Genomic DNA, 20,692 nt, shown 5'->3' with positions numbered 1-20,692 from the left:
CACACACACACACACAAGGGCGAAAAAGCAAAAATTGGAATTCCTCTCCCCACTCAAGATTCAAAATGCACCCCCTCAGTAATTCGAAATTCCGAAACACTGTAAAAGAGGCATGGTAAGATGGAAAAAAGTTTGCTATTACAGATACGAAATAAAGAAAAAGAATTTCCTAGAGTTATGATATATATATATATATATATATATATATATATATATATATATATATATATATATATATCATCAGCCGTTTGAGTACCCACTGCAGGACCGGCCTATCCCGACCGAGTAAGGACGATACAGCCAATGTATCTCTACCAAGTGGCTTAGGCTGTATGGTAGAGATTGTATGTAGGGTGAGAAGTGCTTGTAAGTGTAACTGTAGTGTTGGAGTGGCTTTGGATGTGTGTGTAGTCTGGGAACCAAGTATAATTTGCCCGCGCAAGTCGACTGGGTGCAAGCATACTTTATAGTAAGCGACACTGGTTCAGCCACAGCACCTCTTGTGTCCGCCAATGCAGTGCGTGGCCGGGTGAACACTCCCAAAGTTTATTATCATGGCGGGGCGAGAACCCTGGCTCACCCGTGTACGAAACATACACTCTACCACTGAGGCTACCTATATATATATATATATATATATATATATATATATATATATATATATATATATAGAGTGTGTGTGTGTGTGTGTGTGTGTGTGTGTGTGTGTACAGGTACAGCACCAATTTTCTGGCATCGGATGACCGGGCACCTCTATTAATCCGGACAAAATTTCGAGAGAGCACTTGAAATTCCAACTCCCACCATACCAGACGGCCACAGATAGTGTTTCTGTAGCGTGCAACAATTTGGATTTCCTACAGTGCATGTTTTGGTTCTGAGCCCCGTTTTTTTTTTCTGATTCTTATCTCATTTTACTTACACTTAACCCTAGTTATCGGTTCTAAGGAGGATGCAATTGTTAATGTTGACGTCAGACATTAGCACCAATCTGTTCGAATACAGTCAAACCTCATTGATCGAGGTTAACTTGTCCACTATGCTGCTGCAATGACGATACCCATCAATGACCAAATAAAGCATTAAATGGGATTAAATGTTATTTAGTTCAGAGCTCACATTTTTACACTGCTTTTTTGGATAATACCCAAATAATAACCCTTAAAGAGACTGGAGGGATTGGATCAGCGATATTTACAACGATTCTGTTACTCTCAATGGTGAACCAGAAAACCCTTTTCTTTCATATTTTTCCCAACTCAATTTGTGAGCCAGTATTGTTATGGATGTACAGTACTTTGTCTGTGGATACGAAATTCTCATAATTAACCTTTCCCAACCATCAATTTCCGTCCCTGGCGGATGGGATCAAACCGAATGTTTGCCGTAGGATGCCTATCAATTCTAGTACAAACAATTAGAATTAAAATTTTGTGTTGGCCCCGGCCGAGGGCTGTTCTTATTTTTGTAAAAAAAAAAAAAAAACTATTTGAGATCCGGGACTATTCATAAAGCATATGGGGCTATTGCCCACAATGCCCAGGCCTAACTGCGCCAATGACGATGACTAGATAGTGAACACTGAAAATAATACATCAACTTATTTTGTTTGGGTTTCCTATCAGTTAATCATTTATTTATCATATGTGAAATAAATTATGTTTCTGTGAGATAGACATATTACGATGTTTCTGTGTGAACCATATACATGAGTATACGTTTATGTGTAAAATAAATACATCATAATATGTTTTTGTGTGAACTAAATACATGAACATGTTTAGTTATGAAAAAAGAAAGTTCCGTATTAACAGTATGTAAGTTCCATTACACATTGATTTATGAATTAATAAACTTTGTTTATGCTGAGTATGTTAATTTGAGAAATAGACAAAAACAAGATCCTGTGTGATTTACCTTCATGGTAATGTTAATTTCTGAAATAAATACATATGAATATGTTGCAGTGTGATGTAACTAGATGACAATTTTTATTTTTGGAATAAATACATGAATATTTTTTGTAGAATTGTTTCCTTGTCAAATAAATGCATTAAAATATTAACTGAAGTGTAAATTGTACAGAAACATATGTTAAATAATTTAAAAAAACAATAAGAATTAAAATATAATGCCTGGGGTAAATCACACATAACCTCACTTCGATGTTTTAAAATCTCACCGCTCCGACGGAGGGTTAATGCTTGGTCCTGTACGGATAAATGACGAAGCCTTGGCATTATGTTCGTTCTTAAGGTTAAACAATACGAGAGGTTTTATTTACGATATGGCTATCACTTGGTCCTGACATCTGACGTAATATATGTCGAATACCTCACATCGTAATTTAATGCTTTCAGTATATTTAGAGATGCGTTTTATACCGTGTGTTCACTGATCATTTACATGAAGTATTAGTCTCCAAAGTTATGCATCATCTTCATCTATCATTCAGTTGTATTTATTTCTCCCCTTAATAAAACCTTTTTATTTCAATTATTTTCTTGTTTCTTCAGGTTATTTGCCTGTGGTTATAGGAGAATTTGGACTGGAGGGACCTGATACAGCCTTCATTAACCCAGTCGCTATCAAGCTTTACTAATAAGATGAATGAAAACGTCTGGATATACCAAAAAAAATAAAAAAGAAAGGCGTCGATATGAAATATTATAGAGGTTAATACGTACGGTAAAATTCATCACCAAGATGTAACATGTGTACTATATTCTGGCTCCTGCCAAGGATCTTTATTCATTCAGGAAGGACCTCTTGTGCTCAGAGTCAAGGACAGGAAAGCAGAGGAAGAGAGAAGAGAGTGGCTCGAAAGAGATGCAGTGAATGGGTGAGTGGCTCTGTGGGGAAGAGAGTACATCAGTCCAATGTAAGAGGTTAACCAGAGCATACTACTGTAGAATATAACCATAAAATTTAAGTGGAGAGAGAGAGAGAGAGAGAGAGAGAGAGAGAGAGAGAATCACTGATATTACGTTGGGTAATATCGTGTGTCGTGTCATATTAATATTAAACAGCGTTGGAACTCCACCTGTCCTGCATACTGATATAAGCAGTTACGCGGCACAGCTGGCACAGGAAGAGCATGGAAAGGGGAAGGAGAGGAAGGGTGAAGGAAAATTGAGCGGAGAGAAGAAAGGAGAGGGAGGGAAAGAGGCAGGAAAAGAGTGAAAATGTTGCAAAAAGAGTTAGTAGGAAGGGGGAAAGAGAGGAGGGGCGAGAGAACAAAGGGGAAAGGAGAGGAGTAGGTATTGGAGGAAAAAGGGGGGATGAGAGGAGAGAGAAAGGGAAAAGGAAAGTAACACAGGAAAGGAGAGGTAACTAAGGCGAGGGTGGTGAGAGGGGGCAAGTGACAGGGTGGGGGTGGTGATAGATAGGATGGAAGTAGAATTTCAGGGAAGGAAGGATGGAGAGATGAGAGAGAGGGGAGGGAACCAGAAGGAAGAAAGTTTAAGGTTAGGTTTGGAGAGTATTTTGAAGTGGCGATTGATAATGCAATATGAAATGAAGTCAAAGTTTTTTTTTTTTTTTTCATGATTTACAATCGCTTTTCTTGTACAACCTACAGCAGTATATATCAGTGAAATGCAATCGGACGGTTACCTAAAATTCAAATAATAAAGCAATTTAAATACAAGGATTGCCAGAAAACGTAATAACAACAGAAGTTTTAATTAATATTTGACCTCATAGACATAACATATGTTTTAAAAATGTACTTAGAGTAGTCTACGCCGAGTCTTGTAAAATAATCATGGTAAACCATTATAGAGATATGACATTGGATAACTAATCAAGTTTTTCACGAAGGTAACCATCATTTAGGTATATTTGGAATTAGTAGTTACTTCATCAGGTTTTTCTAAATTGTAAGCACACTGCTTGCCTCCTATATACATAACGGTAGGGTATTCCATAGTTTTGGACTAATACAGATCTCGAACCATAATCGGTACTGATTCTTGCTTCTTAAAGAACTTTTTATCCTTATGTTTTAATGTTCATACGTAAGAAGTGTAAAAAAACCGAGTACGAAACCTCTTTCTTTTTATGTTCAGTATCGCTATGCACTGCTCATATATACTCTTCTGAGATATTTGTCACATGCACCTCCTCTAAGAGTAATGTAACCTGGTCAGAAGTACAGTAGATGTTTAACCCACAGGTATTCCAGCAGCAAAGTTTTGTAGTTTCTGTACTCAGCTGAACTTCGTTGAATTATCTGTACCTCAAATTGTCACAGTATAATTAATTAGGCCGAGGGCAATTGTTCTGACTACTATATTTATTGTTTGCTTACTGAATACATCCTATGTACGGTTTATATACCAATACACTGGGGTCACATCAACGATGTTACTCATATCACTGAGTATATCAAGCAACGTATGACAGTCAAAATAATGACCCAAGTTCATCACATAACAACTAGGTTGAATGTGAACATCAATGTGGTAGGTGGGGGAGCCCATCATCCACCCACATTGAGTGCAAGCAGAGCATGAAGTACGGTACGGTTCGATTGCTTTATCGTAATTTGTAATAATGGAAAAATTTCGTACCGTAATTTCGTACCGTATCTTTTATATCCTTTCGTACCATAATTTCGTGCCTGATTTCTTACCTATATGATCTTTACACTCATTGACAATGTGAAAATCTTGTCTATGTTAATAGCCTCTTAGCACTTATAATATTACTTTAGGTATAATTATGATAACTTGTCATCGTCTCTGGTCTTTTTTGAGTACTGAGAATACTTATTTGTTGTTATCCACTGAGTTAATAGTCTTCCATCTTCAGTTTTCGCTTATATTCTGTTACATTTCTTGGCATTTTCTAGCAATGTTCTCCAAAAGTTTGGGGTTTCTGTTAAAGCTATACGTATGCAAAAGACGAAACACAAAGAATATGTTCAGTATGTTATTACTAAACATCATTATTCCATAAAATCCATATTAATGCACACTAATGCTAGTTTACAAAATTAAAAGAAAGATACATAGTATGAAGAATAGTAGGTATTTACTTTTTCACAGAAAGATACATAATATGTATCTATGAAAAACAGAGAAAGATACAGAGAAAGATGCATACTCTGTGTTGCAACGCAGAATCATTATGGCATCAATTATATCTGATTTCAAGCTGAGCCGTCGTTCTTGAAAAATATATCTAAACCCAGAAAACGTACGCTCAACACATGCTTGTGTCATTGGCAGACCCATAACAACTTCAGCCAGCCATTTCAGCTGTGTATTTGGGTGACAATGCCACCATTGAAAGAAATCCACTTTCCTGTCTAATCTTGGTGTTCTCTCAAAACTTTCAGTGACTAGTGAGGCTTCATGCATAGTAGTGACAGCACTTTCACAGGAGGATTTATCACTTTCACTAAGTCATTGCTCAGCGATACTGTCATCAGTTAAATTGTCTTCATTGTAAATCTTATCAGTGGATCGTTCTTTCCTCTCTGATTCAATGGAAGTGTCACTACCTGCATTCATAGATGACAATCTTCTCCACACTGTACATAGATGAGCTTTTGCCACTACTTTCTGTGGTTCCTTTAATAAATATTGATAACGCAAGTCCATGTAGACAGCAGAGAGGAAGGATGGGTTGCTTAGCATTCCCACTTCCCTTTTTTCCTTTGCCTGAAGAAAATCTCCTGACGCTGATGTAGATACATTAACATCGACTGCTGAATCCACTACCAGCTGGCGCAGCTTGACCTTACACTTAACCACGTACTGAGTAACTTCCCAGCAGTTAGATTTCTCATCTGAAGTGCAATTGTAGTGGTGTGTAGGGGCTTTAAGATTTGAAGGGATTAAAATATACTCTTAACCACTGTTTGATGTAACAGCACATAATTATTTGATATAAAACACACACACACACACACACACACACACACACACACACACACACACACACACACACACACAAGAAATGAGCAGAAAGAAGGAAGACTTCGATGAATTTTTTGGGGCAAGGATAAAAAAAAATCAAATGATCGCCATATTTTGAATCGATAATTCTCAGATGTCTCAATATATAGTGCATGGAACTGGGGATCATTGACAGAGGGAAATGCCGACTGAAGAAGGCGGTTCCAGGGGTTACCAGCTGCATAAAAGAGGGGCTGAAAATAGGAACGAGGGAATAATGAAGAACTAGCAAGAAACCATAGTATGGTTAAATGTCAGTAAGGCGTTAAGTGATCTTGGCGTGATAGTGGTGTAAGGGGGAAATGGTCAGCGTCAATGGGAAGTCCTTAAACTAATCATGTCGTAAAACCAAATGTCTAAGCTGACAGGAGTAGATGGAAATTATAGGCCGGATGAAACACGGAAATATCAAGAAGGGAGATAGGACAGACAAGAAGAGGACAATAAGGGGTCTAAGAGAGAAAAATCGGAGACAAAAAGTTTCAGTTTATCCACCGCTTACAAGTAGGGATACTCGGTAAATATTCTCCCCCCCCGCCTGCCCCCGGTGAAGGGGGATAATTGAGAATATCAGTTAGGTCTTCCATTAGACAGTTGAATGGAAACCGGCTAGAGTGAGTAACTAAACGGGTTTTGCACGCCGGCCGATATTGGTGAGGAATGCAAGCACATTGTTAAGCATAACAGTGGCAGTAGAAACAGCGATAGCAGAGAGACAGCGATGCAATTCTACTGCCTCGACAGAGGTTAAAGGGTACTACTAAGAGAATGGAACTGAAAACCTTTGGGACAATCAGAGACCCATATACTACACACACACACACACACAGGCACGCAGAAATACAGAGAGAGAGAGAGAGAGAGAGAGAGAGAGGACTTCATAAATCTCTTCGAAATCCTATTCTTTCGATTACATTCCCGATATTAGTTTCGCTCAGTGTCAATCTACGGGAACATTATCATTTATTTAATCTCTCTCTCTCTCTCTCTCTCTCTCTCTCTCTCTCTCTCTCTCTCTCTCTCTCTCGTGTGTGTGTGGGTGTGTTTAGCTGGGACTGATGATGATGTTGATTCAGCCTGACCATGTGGTGAGAGTAAGCAAAACGAGAAGGCAATTACGGATCAGCTTTTCACTCCGTTACGTTCTGCTTTTATTATCGCTTTTTTGAGTTTGTTCTTGCGTGCTTTAAGCTGTGATGGTATAAAATGAATCCCGCACATCAATAGGTATCCCCCAGGAGCCAATATGTGAAGTAAAGATAAGGGGAAGGGCTAAGACAACACTCTATCTACCACGTCCCTTAGTTTGCCTGCCTCTCCAAGGACCCGCTAGCTTCGACACGAGGGGCTGGTGGTTGGGTGGAGCTTTTTTGCTTTGCTATCTTTATCTTCAGTTCACAGATATATGTACTACTGTCATAGTCTTCTAAGAAACAGTCTTTACAGAATCATTACTTCTATTACTTTTGGTACTTTCGGTTGTCCGTAATGCTTTCAGTGCCTCCTCCTCTTCTCATGCTTTCAAACCCAGCGAAGTTCTCCCCATGTAGCTCTACAGTGGGAAAAACGAACGTAAAACAACGATTTTTCATGCCATGCACTCTGCATTACACTGGAATTTTAACCCTTAAAGCTTGGGGGACTAACAATTTTTTTTCAATATGGTCAATTCTAATTTATTCTAATAGCCACTGGGAGCCCTTACAAAGTCTGAGAGCCAGATCCAAAGTCACTTCCATAAATGGAAGGAAATATTTTTTGTGGGACGTGAGAAGGGCCGATGGCTAGTATTGTAAACAGTGCTCAGTGTTTCCATCACCCTCCTTGAGCTTAATGCCGAACAAGATGAAAATTGTAGTCTAAAATAAGAAATACATCCTGACTGACTAGTCTAGGGGGGGGGAATATATATAGGCTAGAGAGAGAGAGAGGGAGAGAGAGAAACAGACAGACAGACAGAGACAGAGACAGAGACAGATTAGATACATAGATACATAGACAGATAGATAGATATATAGGTAGATAGATAGATAGATATAGATATAGATGAGTATAAATATGTATATATTTTTTTATTTATTATATTATTTATTTTGATAGATATGTAGATAGAAAATATATATATATATATATATATATATATATATATATATATATATATATATATATATATATATATATATATATATATATATATACGGAGTCTCTGTGGTACATTGGTGTGCGTTTTCATACACTGAAGGACAAGGGTTCGCGCTCCACTAGGGTAATAAACTTTGGAAGCGTTCTTCTGGCCATGTACTATTTTGACGGACACAAGGGGTGCTGTTGTTGAACCAGTGTCGCATACTATTAAGTATGCTTGCACCCAGTCGGCTTGGGCGAGCCGATTACACTTGGTTCACAGACTAAACAAACCCACTCCAGCACTGCAATTACACTTACAAGCACTTCTCACCCTACATACAATCTCTACCAGACTTCCTAAGCCACTTGGTTAAAATACATTGGCTGTATCGTCCCCACTTTGGTCGGGATAGGCCAGTCCTGCAGTGGACACTCAAACGGCTGATGAGATGAGATGAGATATTATATATATATATATATATATATATATATATATATATATATATATATATATATATATATATATATATATATATATATATATGAAGGTGGGGAAGGCAGCAGGTGTGTCTGGGTTGACTGCCAAAATGATGAAGGCCTCAGGAGATATTGGGGTGTGGTTAGTTACTGACCTGATAAATATGATTATTTATGAGTGTGTTGTCCCAGATGATTGGTTGAAGAGTGTAAATGTAAATGTGCATAAAGGGAAGGGTGATGCCCTGGAAAGAGGAAATTATAGAGGTATAAAGCTTTTAGATCAGATAACGAAGGTCATGGAGAGAGTTCTAGAAGGTATGATTAGAGAAAGAGTGAATATTGATGAGATGCAGTTTGGGTTTATGCCAGGCAGGGGGACCACTGATGCCATATTCATTGTTCAACAGCTTCAGGAAAAATATATTGGTAGGAGAAGGGCTCTGCATTTTGTTTTTGTTGATTTGGAAAAGGCCTTTGACAGAGTCCCTAGAGAGGTGGTGAACTGGGCAATGAGAAAGCTTGGCTTGGAGGAGTGGTTGGTTAGGGTGGTTATGGCTATGTATGTGAGTGCTCGCACCCAAGTAAGAGTAAATGGAGATTTGAGTGATGAGTTTTCCGTGAATGTTGGTGTGCATCAGAGGTCATTTATGAAGTCCCATGTTGTTTATCATGGTACTTGAAGTCCTCTTACGTGAATTTAGAAACGGACTCCCGTGGGAGATGTCGTATGCTGATGATTTGGTGGTGATTACGAAAGGGAGGCGGAGGAAAGGTTTAGGAAGTGGAGAGATGGTATGGGGCACAAGGGCTTAAGGGTAAATACAGATAAAAGTAAAATGATGATATCTAGGGTTGGTGGCGGTACTGTCAAAGATGAGGGAGAGTGGCCAAGTGCAGTTTGCCACAAGGGTGTGGGAAGTAATTCCATCTTGTGCGGTGTTTGTGATAAATGGGTGCACAAGAGATGTAGTGGTATCAGAGGTAGACTGCGAGATAATGCTGATTTTATATGTACGGCGTGTCAGGGAGAGCAGGTGGAGACTGTCAGGCGTGAAAGGACTGAGCTTGCTGGTGAATCTCTTGAGTGTGTGGAAGAGTTTTGTTATTTGGGAGACATGTTGTGTGCTGGAGGTGGGGCTGGAGCTAGCTCTGTGGCTAGGGGAAGTGGTTGGAAGAAGTTCAGAGAGCTCTTGCCTCTCCTGCCATTGAGAGGACTCTCCCTACTTGCTAAGGGGTCTTTGTATGCAGCATGTGTTAGGAGTGTAATGCTGTATGGTAGTGAGACCTGGGCAGTAAAGGAGGAGGATATTCACTGGCTTAGACGTACAGAAATGACAATGATTAGATGGATGTGTAGTGCGTCCTTGCGTGCAAGGTCTGGGGGGCCTGGGTTTACGATGGAAGAGTTGAGAGGTAGGATGAGACTGGAGTGTATTGGTGTTGTGATGAGGAGAGGTAGATTACAGAAGAGGAAAGAGTCGTTACAGTAAAAGACAACTGAAGTGTTAGGCCAACTGAGCTTCCATGGCCACTACACAGATTTTTCCCTTACCTGAGTTTGCTGCTGTGTAGCCCTATAGTACATGAACGTATTCCTATGTTAATTATTTCACAATGAAGGCGCCTTTTATTATTTTGTAATAGCTGTCTTTTTCAAATCGGAAGTGATTTCAACATGCAGGGGTTTGGTACAGACTTCTATAATACCTCCAGTACTGTGGTGTCCTAATTTGAATAAAATATCCGACAAGAACAAGGAAAGAAATGACGTTTTCTGGTTGGATGGGCTAAACAAAATAGTCCAATAGTAGCTAAAACAGAGAGAGAGAGAGAGAGAGAGAGAGGATATCGTTCAACATTTTATTCTGCTGGGCCTTGTTTCATCTTTCTATCTATCTATCTATCTATAGCCCGACGCCCTAATCCCGCAAAGGGTGGCCGCAGACAAAACGCCTCCAAGTCACTCTGTCACCCACCATTTGACTCCCCTCCCCCCAACTCACCCCCCCCTCCCTCATATACCTCTCAACTCCATCCCTCCACCTCATCCTCGGTCTACCCCTCCCTCTCCCTCCCTCCACCTCACCTACATACACCCTCTTAGTCAGTCTTTCATTCTCCATTCTCTCCACATGTCCAAACCACCTCAGTGTATTTCTCCTAATCTTTTCAACCACATCCACATCTACCCCACAACGTTCCTTCACTTCTTCATTCGTCAACCTGTCCCTCCACGTCACTCCACATGCTCCTCTCAAGTAACTCATTTCCACTCCTCTCACTCTTGACTTGTTCCCCTCTTGCAAGGTCCACGCCTCGCTTCCATACGTCAGGGTAGGGATCACAATACCATCATGCAGTGACTTCTTAACTTCCATACTCACCTCCCTATTTCTCATCACTGCTTTCAGTGTACCAACAACCTTTCTTCCCTGCTGTACCCTTTCACGTACTTCATCCCCCAAAGTTCCATCCTTACTCATCACACTACCCAAGTACTTGAATGCACTCACATTCTCCATATCCTCACCATCCAACCTCACTGCACACTCTGTGACTTCCTTCCTCTCAAACACCATAACTTTACTTTTGTTTACATTAACTTTCAGCTTCCTCCTCCTACACACTGTCCCAGATTCATTCACCAAACCTTGCAACTCCCATTCATCTTCACTCAACAATACTGTATCATCAGCAAACAGCAACACTGGAAGCTTCCAAATCTCACCCTCATTCATTAGGGCCACCCCCACATCCACTGCCCTACCTTGCACCTCCTTTACAACCACATCCATATATATATTAAACAGCCATGGAGACATCACACACCCCTGTTTCAGTCCCAAATTGAGATCAAAGAACTCACTCAGCTCACCATCCACTCGCACCGTAGCCCTAGCTCCCTCGTACATACTCTTCACAGCACTCAACAATTTCCCCTCTACTCCATATATTCTTAATACCTTCCACATACCTTGCCTATCTATTCTGTCATAAGCTTTCTCCAAGTCCATGAAGGCAGCATACACTTTCCTTCCCTTCTCTAGATACTTCTCCACTAAACATCATAGAACAAATATCTGATCTACACACCCATTTCCCTTCCTAAATCCCCCTTGTTCTTCTCCAACTAGCTCCTCTGTCATATGCCTAACCCTATCAATGAGTATTCTACCATATATTTTACCAGTCACACTAAGAAGGCAAATACCCCTATGATTACCACATACTTCTCTCTCCCCTTTTCCTTTGTACAGAGGAACAATTATACCTGATTTCCAGTCCTCTGGAACCCTTCCCTCTTCCCAAGCCAATCTACACAACTTCCATATCCACTCCACAACAATCTCACACCCATACCTAAGCATTTCACCACACACTCCATCAATTCCTGGGGCCTTTCCCAGCTTAATCTTCTTCATCGCTTCCACTACTTCCGACCTACTGATCTCTTCCTCCCTCCTCTCATCCCTTCTTCTCCCAGCCATTCCCCAACCACTTATACTCACACTGCTCTCACTCTCTACATTCAACAAATCCTCAAAGTGCTCCTTCCATCTCCTCAATTTCTCTCTCTTCTCCACCAAGAATCTATTATTCCTATCTTTCACTCCCCTACTATTTCCCCTTTCACACTGCCTTACTTTCTTTACCTCCTTCCAAAACAATTTCTTACTCTCCCTCCATTTCACACTCAGATTCCTCCCAAACTCTTCATCCACTTTCTTCTTACTCTCCTTCACCAGTCTCTTAACCTCCCTTCTCCTGCTTACATATACCTCTCTCTTCTCTCTCTCATCTTCTCCCCTACCTCTACTCGCCAACCATTCACCATATGCCTTCTTATTTTGTTCCACAGCTCGTTTCACCTCATCATTCCACCATGCTGTCCCTTGCACACCCTTGCATCTCCTCCTCACTCCACAAACTGCCTCACACGCTGCGCTTATCTCTTCCGTGAATATCTTACATACGTCTTCCACCCCTTCCATCTGCTCTAGCTCATACCTTCCCAATCTTTCTTCCACTATGCTCTTATACTCTGTCCTTTTCTCACTATCTTGCAATTTCTCCACTCTTCTCACAGGAGCTGCTTCCTCCTGTCTTCCCCTTCGTCTCCTCAACCGCTTTCTTTGCAGCTCTACCTTGGCCATCACTAAGTGATGGTCCGAGACTCCATTCCCCCACCCTCTCCACACCCTTGCATCCAACACTTGTCTTCTCATTCGTTCATCCACACACACGTAGCCTATCATTGCCTTTCATTCAACAAGTTCACCATCCATCCTCCTCATTACTCTCCATGTATACCGGTGGATCATCTTATGACGAAAGTAGGTGTTGGCTATTGCCAACCCCTTACCAGCACAGATGTCCACCAAAGCACTACCATTTCCATCTACTTCAGCTGGCACACCCCACTGACCAACCACTCCATCCACTCGTACATTCCCAACTTTGCCATTCATGTCTCCAATCAACAGCACTCTTTCTCTCCTCTCAAACTTATCCATACATGCTTCTACTCTCGCCCAAAACTCATCTTTCACTCTTGCCTCTCGATCCTCTGTTGGAGCATACACACATACAATCGCCCATGCTTGTATACCTACTTTCATCCTCACCCATACAATCCTTGCACCCACTGTTCCATACTGTCTTATATTCTCCTTCCACTTCTTGCTTATCATCAGACATACTCCCTCTCTTGCCCTCTCATTCTCACTGACTCCCGCACATATACCTACACTGTACTCCCATTCTCTCATCCTTTCACCTTCCCATTTAGTTTCAGTCAATCCACATATATCCACTTTTGCATCCTCAAGCACCTGGACAATCTCTCTCTCTTTCACTTCATCATTCACTCCTCTCACATTCCACGTTCCTACCCTCAGAATGTCCTTTGTCCGTTCCTTAGTCGTCAACGTATGGTCCGTCCGGGTCCGAGGCGCTTTATTTGCTTTTTTAGTTAGTTCTTTTTACGGGGTGGGGCACTAACCCACCACCAACCCTTTTAGTCGCCTCGTACGACAAGCAGGGATACTGGGGGAGTATTCTGTCTACCATTCAAAATTACTAACATGTCATATGGTTAATGCACAAGTAAAAAATGCAAGGAAGCCTCCGTAACCGACGAGAATAGGACTCAAACCACATGTAAAACAACTAACATAATGAACCATTAACGTTGTCATGCTCCTGCGACTCACTCTCAGGTTAAAAAAAATAATAATAATAAATAAATAATGCTTGTATTATCTGGAATATAATACCGGTCGTCCCAAACACGAGAGGGATAATGACGATCATAGTAACATTCAGTGCCCAGTGACTCGATCCTACCTGAATAAAATCGTCTTGCGGTGCAAAAATACATTGCTATAGCTGTGTGAGCTTGAGAGGGTTTTCAGTGATAGTAACAACACTCAGGCACCTACACTAACTCATACCTGAATGAAATATACAGGCGCTAGATGGAATTTAATATCAATAGAGACTTTGGAGTATGAGATGGAGAAAGCATAGATAATCAGGCTTCGCAACAAGCAGTAGGTTTCGTTCCTTGCTCCTCGCTTACATTATAGAGTACTCTGCTTTGTTTCAATTGATCTACTGTACAGTTTCATCTCTCCACCTTAACTGTCCCAAAAGATTAACACTAAAACATGATGTTATTTAAAAAAAAAATGGGAATAATTTTGCCTCGGTTTGTCGCTGAACTATGGAACACAGTTGCAAACAGTCGACTATCTCCACCAAGCTTATGTTTATGAACTATAGAAATCATTGTGGCGTTTGACCTGTATTTTTCAAACCCATATTGATGTTCCACCGGACTACATTAAATTCTTTCACGAATCCAGTTCATAATCCATTACAAACCTTCCTCATAATGAAGGGTTTATCCCAGACAGAATAAAGTCAACCAGCGGTAGAGCCACGAACAAAAGCCTCCCCCCCCCCCATACTATGCCACTACTGTGATTCTGCTTCACATTTAGAGCATATCTGTCATTTTCTTCACTCACGAATTTTATCAAAATGCATGATTTCTAACATAATGTTAAACAGAAGAAGCAACTTATAGATGAACTTTTGTGCGACTGAACAACCAATAGAACGGTACGGTTTTTGGCAGTCGTCATCCCTCGTTGCTCATTCCTTGACATCTGTGAGGCTAGACTTAACTTTTTCTAAGCTCGTTTGAGAGGTAGATGCGTTGCACCTACAAAATCATTAAAATGCTGTCTCATTTACAGCATTTTGTTTTTAACCTTGGATCCTTCCTTCTATCCATTAGATATAAAATATATTTGTATTTTCTTAAGGCAGGTTATGGGCAGCCAGACTGCATCCACTGCCCTGTGGAAAAGTTACTGTGCACTGGACACCATCAGGGTAAAGCCAACCTGGCAGCTTTGATGTCTGCTGTCTTAGGACATGCAATTGGTGTTATCTTCACAGTGCTTTTAAAGCCATATTCGAACGCCAGACGAAGAACACTAAAGCAGCGTTTTTGTCGTCCAAGCTGATGGATCGGATTCGAAGCCATCTCTTGTGAAACCAAGATGCTCCGTTTTTGTCGGACAAAGTGATACGAAGCCAGCCCAAGCATTTGTCATCGAAACCAAGACCGTCTTCGTATCTCATCCAAGCGTGGTCGAGAGCAGTCTTGGTGTAACTTGGTGAGAGTAAGAATGGCCAGCAAGGACACGTAAAAGATAACAACATGAAATTAGCACGATGTACATAAAATTAGAGTGCAGGTATCTGATGTTAACCACATGTAGAGCCAGTTCAGCACAAATAACGGCTACGTATTAGTTGCATATTCGTCTGAAGATCATCTTCGGCGAACCCATTTGTTTACTTTGCGATCACGTGTAATTTTTCGGTTCTACGTATCTTGGACTGTTTTTGCGAACAGAAACCAAACGCCCCAAGACACGCTTCGAATCCCAAGCTCCAGCTTGGACGACAAACATACGGCTTAATGCTGAATAATACGGGTGCGTAACTCTTGCTGCTTTAATCTGGCCAGAGGCAAATAAGGTTTATTTTACTCGATCATCTGCTGAAGTACGAAGCCTGGAAAATAATGACTCGATCGCAGGCGTTTTTTATAGCAAAATGTATGGCCAATTAATTCAGTCATCCTGGTCGCTAAGTAGAGTCAGTGCTGGGGAATGGAGTGCTGTTTGTATGGAGGATGAGAGAGAGAGAGAGAGAGAGAGAGTGTGTGTGTGTGTGTGTGTGTGTGTGTGTGTGTGTGTGTGTGTGTGTGTGTGTGTGTGTGTGTGTGTGTGTGTGTGTTTGAGATGCATAAGTGTGGGTGAAAAGGAGTGCATGTGTGTGAATGTAGGAGGGTTTACTGCATATGGGGGATGGGTGTGCATGTGAGTGGGGTTGTATGTGTGTGTGCGGTGTGTATGTCGGGGTATGTGGAGGTAGACGTGTTAAGTATATATATATATATATATATATATATATATATATATATATATATATATATATATATATATATATATATATACCCAGGGGCAGGATCCCACTGCTACCTGGTGTGTCCCAGGGTGGCGGATAGGGAAAACCATTGTAGATTTACAAGGTACCGTCTTAGACGGCGCGGACCATGGGACCCCCTATAGATATATAGGACTCCACAGAATATAACGAATAAGGTGGCAGAAAAATTACATCTCACCAGAAACTATGTGGCAGGCAGGTAAGATTATTTGCCACAATCCTCCCAACCAAACATGAGTTCTATTGCAAAGTATTTGACGGGCGTTCCTGTTGGATCATTGTCTACTAAAGGTCCACCCGCACTGCCTCCTGTGCTTACGGGCAGTGTGCCTCCGAAAGTGAGTAGGCACTGTGTTGACAAGTTAGAGACTGGGATATTAAGCACTCTTAAATCCATGAAGATCTATGCATACAGTATAAGAAGCCTCGCTGAAGATTACAAGCTGGATAACTTAATGGTTGAACTGGAAAACATTAGTTGGGATATTGTAGGTTTGAGTGAGACCCAAGGAAAAGAAGAAAAAGTAATTCAGCTCGATGACAGTGGCCACCTATTTCACTACAGAGGAAGGGAAAATGAAAGAGTTAGTGGTGTAGGATTTCTAATTAACAGAAATCTTGCAGACAACATTGTTAAAATCAGCAGTGTATCTGACAGAGCAGCAGTGGTTGTAATCAGACTGTGCAAAAAATATACCCTGAAAGTAATACAAGTATATGCACCAACTTCTCAGAGCTCAAATGAAGAAATTGAAACATTCTATGATGACATCTCCCAGATTATGGAAGAGAAAAAGACCACCTATACTATACTCATGGGAGACTTCAATGTAAATTTGGAAAATCAAAAAATGGAGAAGCATGTATGGGGAAATTTGGAGTGGGAAAAAGGAACGAAAGAGGTGAACTGCTGGTAAACTTTGCAGAAATGTTTAACATGAGAATAATGAACACATTCTTTCACAAAAGAATAGGGAGAAAGTGGACCTGGGGAAGCCCAAATGGAGAAACAAAGAATGAAATTGACTTCATTATAGCAAATAAGAATAACACGATCACAAATGTCACAGTATCAACAAAGTAATTATCGGAAGTGACCATAGAATGGTGGGTTGCACAGCAAGATTCAACTTCAAAAGTGAAAGAAAGAAGATGATTAAAGATAAAAAGATATGCCCAATAAAAGTCAATGAAAACAAAGCAGCCTTTCAATTGGAAATAACGAACAGATTTCAGGCTCTCAGTAATGCTGAATGTGACATTGATGAGCTGAATGACAGACTAACAAAAGTGCTAAAAGAATCAGTGGAGGTAGTAGGAAAACCTAATACAACCAAAGCCAAGAAGTATTTAGAAAAGACACTTGAGCTTATGAAAAAAAGAAAGGAAATGAAAGTAAAAACTAAGAAAGATGAAATAGAACGAGCAGAATTAAATAAGCTTATCAACAAAAGACAAAGAGAAGAAAAATGAAAGAGAAACATGGATTAAATCAAAGAAGCCATCAAAAAAGGAAAAAGTCTGAAACAGGTCCGAAGTAAAATGTCACTTGGAAAGCAACAAATTACATCACTGATAGACAAAAACGGTGAAATCATTAAATGCAGAGATAAGATGTTGAAGAGAGTTGAAGAATTTTACAAAGAACTGTATGCATCAAAGACAGTAATACCAATAGCTAACTTTTCAGTTGACACAAGTGAAATACTTGAGGTAACACCAGATGAAGTAAATAATTCTCTAAAAAATATGAAAAGATGGAAAGCTCCGGGAGAAGATGGAATAGTAACAGATTTACTGTTGGATGCAGGAGTACAAGTACAAACTAGGCTTGCTCACCTATTTACTCAATGTATAAAAAGGAAGAAAATTCCCAAAACATAGTGTAATGCAATAGTTATTTTACTTTACAAAAAAAGTGACTCAAAAGACCTTGGTAACTGTCGACCCATTAGCTTGCTATCAGTCATTTACAAACTCTTCACTAAAGTCCTTACAAACAGAATAACTACAAATCTGGAGGAAAACCAACCTCGTGAACAGGCAGGATTCCGAAGCGGGTACTCCACTACTGATCATCTACACACAATGAATCAACTAATTGAGAAAACTACAGAATATAATAAACCACCGTGCTTAGGTTTTGTTGATTACGAAAAGGCTTTCGACTCAGTGGAGTACAGAGCAATTATAAATTCATTACGAGAACAAGGAGTGAATGAGAACATTGTAAATCTGCTCGAAAACATATATAAAGAGGGAACTGCCACAATTAAATTATATAAGGACTCGGAGAAAATTAAGATTGAGAAGGGTGTGCGTCAGGGAGATACAATTTCTCCAGTTATTTACAGCATGCCAATAAAGCATTTTCAGAAAGCTAGACTGGGAAAACAAAGGAGTGAACATAGATGGAGAAAAGCTAAACCATTTAAGATAAGCAGATGACATTGTCCTAATCTCAGAAAGAGCAGAGAAATTGCAAGAAATGTTAAATGACCTGAACAGAGAAAGTCTCAAGTAGAGCTAAAGATGAGCCGGAGTCAAACTAATGTTTAATCCTTACAAACCAAAGAGCGTCATCAGAATAAGTGAATAAATTCTTGAAGAAGTCGAGAAATAAAATTACCCGGGACAAACACTAAAATTTACGAAAGATAATAATAACAAAATAAAAAGACGCATTACAATTGGATGGAAAGCTTTCAGTAAACATAGAGTCATTATGAAAAGTAGCTTGCCAGTTTGTATGAAACGAAAATATATAACGAATGTATAATTCCAGCTATGACGTATGGTTGTGAGACTTGGAAACTGACAAAATCGATGGAAAATAAAATAATTCGTTCTCAGAGAGCAATGGAAAGGTCAGTGTCGGGAATATCTTTAAGAGACAGGAAAAGATCAACTTGGGTGAGAGAGCAGACTAAAGTCGAAGATATTATAGAAGTTATAAAAGAACAGAAATGGAGGTGGTAGGCCATGTAGCAAGAATAAGGGATAATCGATGGAACAAGAGTTTGACTGACTGGACACCAAGAGATTGTAAGCGTAGCAGAAGAGGGCCAGACAGGAGGTGGAGGGATGAGATAGAGAAATTTGCAGGGAAAATGTGGCAAAGATTGGCTTAGTCAAGGAATTCGTGAAGAAGGTTGGAGGAGGCCTTTGTTCAGCAGTGGACATGTAATGGCTGATGATGATGATGATATCTATCTATCTATCTATCTAGCTATCTATCTATATCTATCTATCTATCTATCTATCTATCTATCTATCTATCTATCTATCTATATATATATATATTTATATATATATATTGAACTTATAGCTTAATGCACGAATTCCCATGGTTTTTGACCTGTAAAAGATAAATATCACAACCATCTTCTTATCAGATGAAGGAAAATCCTCTCTCAAAGGCCATTATATATCAGTATCCGAAAGTCATAAAAATCGTATTTTTCTTAATAAACAGTCTTGTTGGCTTCCTTAAAATTCAACCCAGGACATTATGAAGGATACCTTTGTAACCCCCCCCCAAAAAAAAAAAAAAAAAAAAATCTTTTAGATGGTGTAAAGATTCATATGTAAATATGAATATTATTACCATTATTGTCAAGTAATAGCAGGTATATGTGTAACTTTGACATATTTTCCCTGCATAATGTAACAATAGGCAGGTGCCATTCAAAATTATTTATTAAGTGCTTTCTTTTTGAAATTATCAAAATGATTTTGGTGGATTTCCAGAACCTGGAGAAGGTAGGCATGCTGTAGTGGATCTGTGGTGATAACATAAACAAAATCAGTCATCATGATATCTCTCTCGGCAATTTGGCTGAGCTGAAATTAACTGTACTGAAAGCCTCATCTCGTGACCTTTCTTCAGAGGGTTTGATCCTACATGTAACGCATGGAAAACAAAGTGGAAGTCTGGACCTATGAGGTCAACAAGTGTTGTTTCAGGCATTAACGGAAGTACTGGATCTTCCACATCTGAAACTTTTTGGTGAGTCGGTGCTGCAGAGTTTAGCTGCCATTCTTTCTTTCAGATATTTTATCACTCTCATTTTCACTGTAGAGAGTGAAAGCTACCACCTTGTGAGTCAAGTACCATTTGTGGCTCTTCAGCCCATCTACTATAGCACTGGCAACCTCCTTGTCAACTTGTTTGTACTTGAGAATATCTTGTGTTAACTCAAGGTCATTTACCCATTGGCTCACAAAGTTCCTGTGCGAGGGCTTTTGCTGTAAGGGTGCTAGGCGAACCGCCCTCCGCCTGTCGGTTCATAGTCGCAAAGCTCATAGGTCCCTTCCCCTGGGTTTACTTCTTTATTAAATTTTGAAAATGCGCAGTTCCGTCCTTGTGACATTCCAGCTGTGCCGTCAGTTGATGTATTTTCCTGCCTCATATTAAGCAGAGCCAGAGAACAGAACAGCAAGAATTTTAGTTGAGAAATCTGGAGAGGAACTGCTTGCTTCTCTTAATAGCTTTCCATCCTAGTGCAAAGTCCTATATTTGCGATGATTCTCTTTAAACTCAGCCATGTTCTTCTCATTTAGGCTGCACTTCACCATCATTCTGTTCC

This window comes from Coenobita brevimanus, chromosome 30 (genome assembly GCF_032717465.1).
Source record: "Coenobita brevimanus isolate Jiangsu-jjx chromosome 30, ASM3271746v2, whole genome shotgun sequence".
Classification (NCBI taxonomy): Eukaryota; Metazoa; Arthropoda; class Malacostraca; order Decapoda; family Coenobitidae; genus Coenobita; species Coenobita brevimanus.
The sequence above is the reverse complement of the archived record's forward strand: the minus strand, read 5'-3'. Positions refer to the sequence as shown.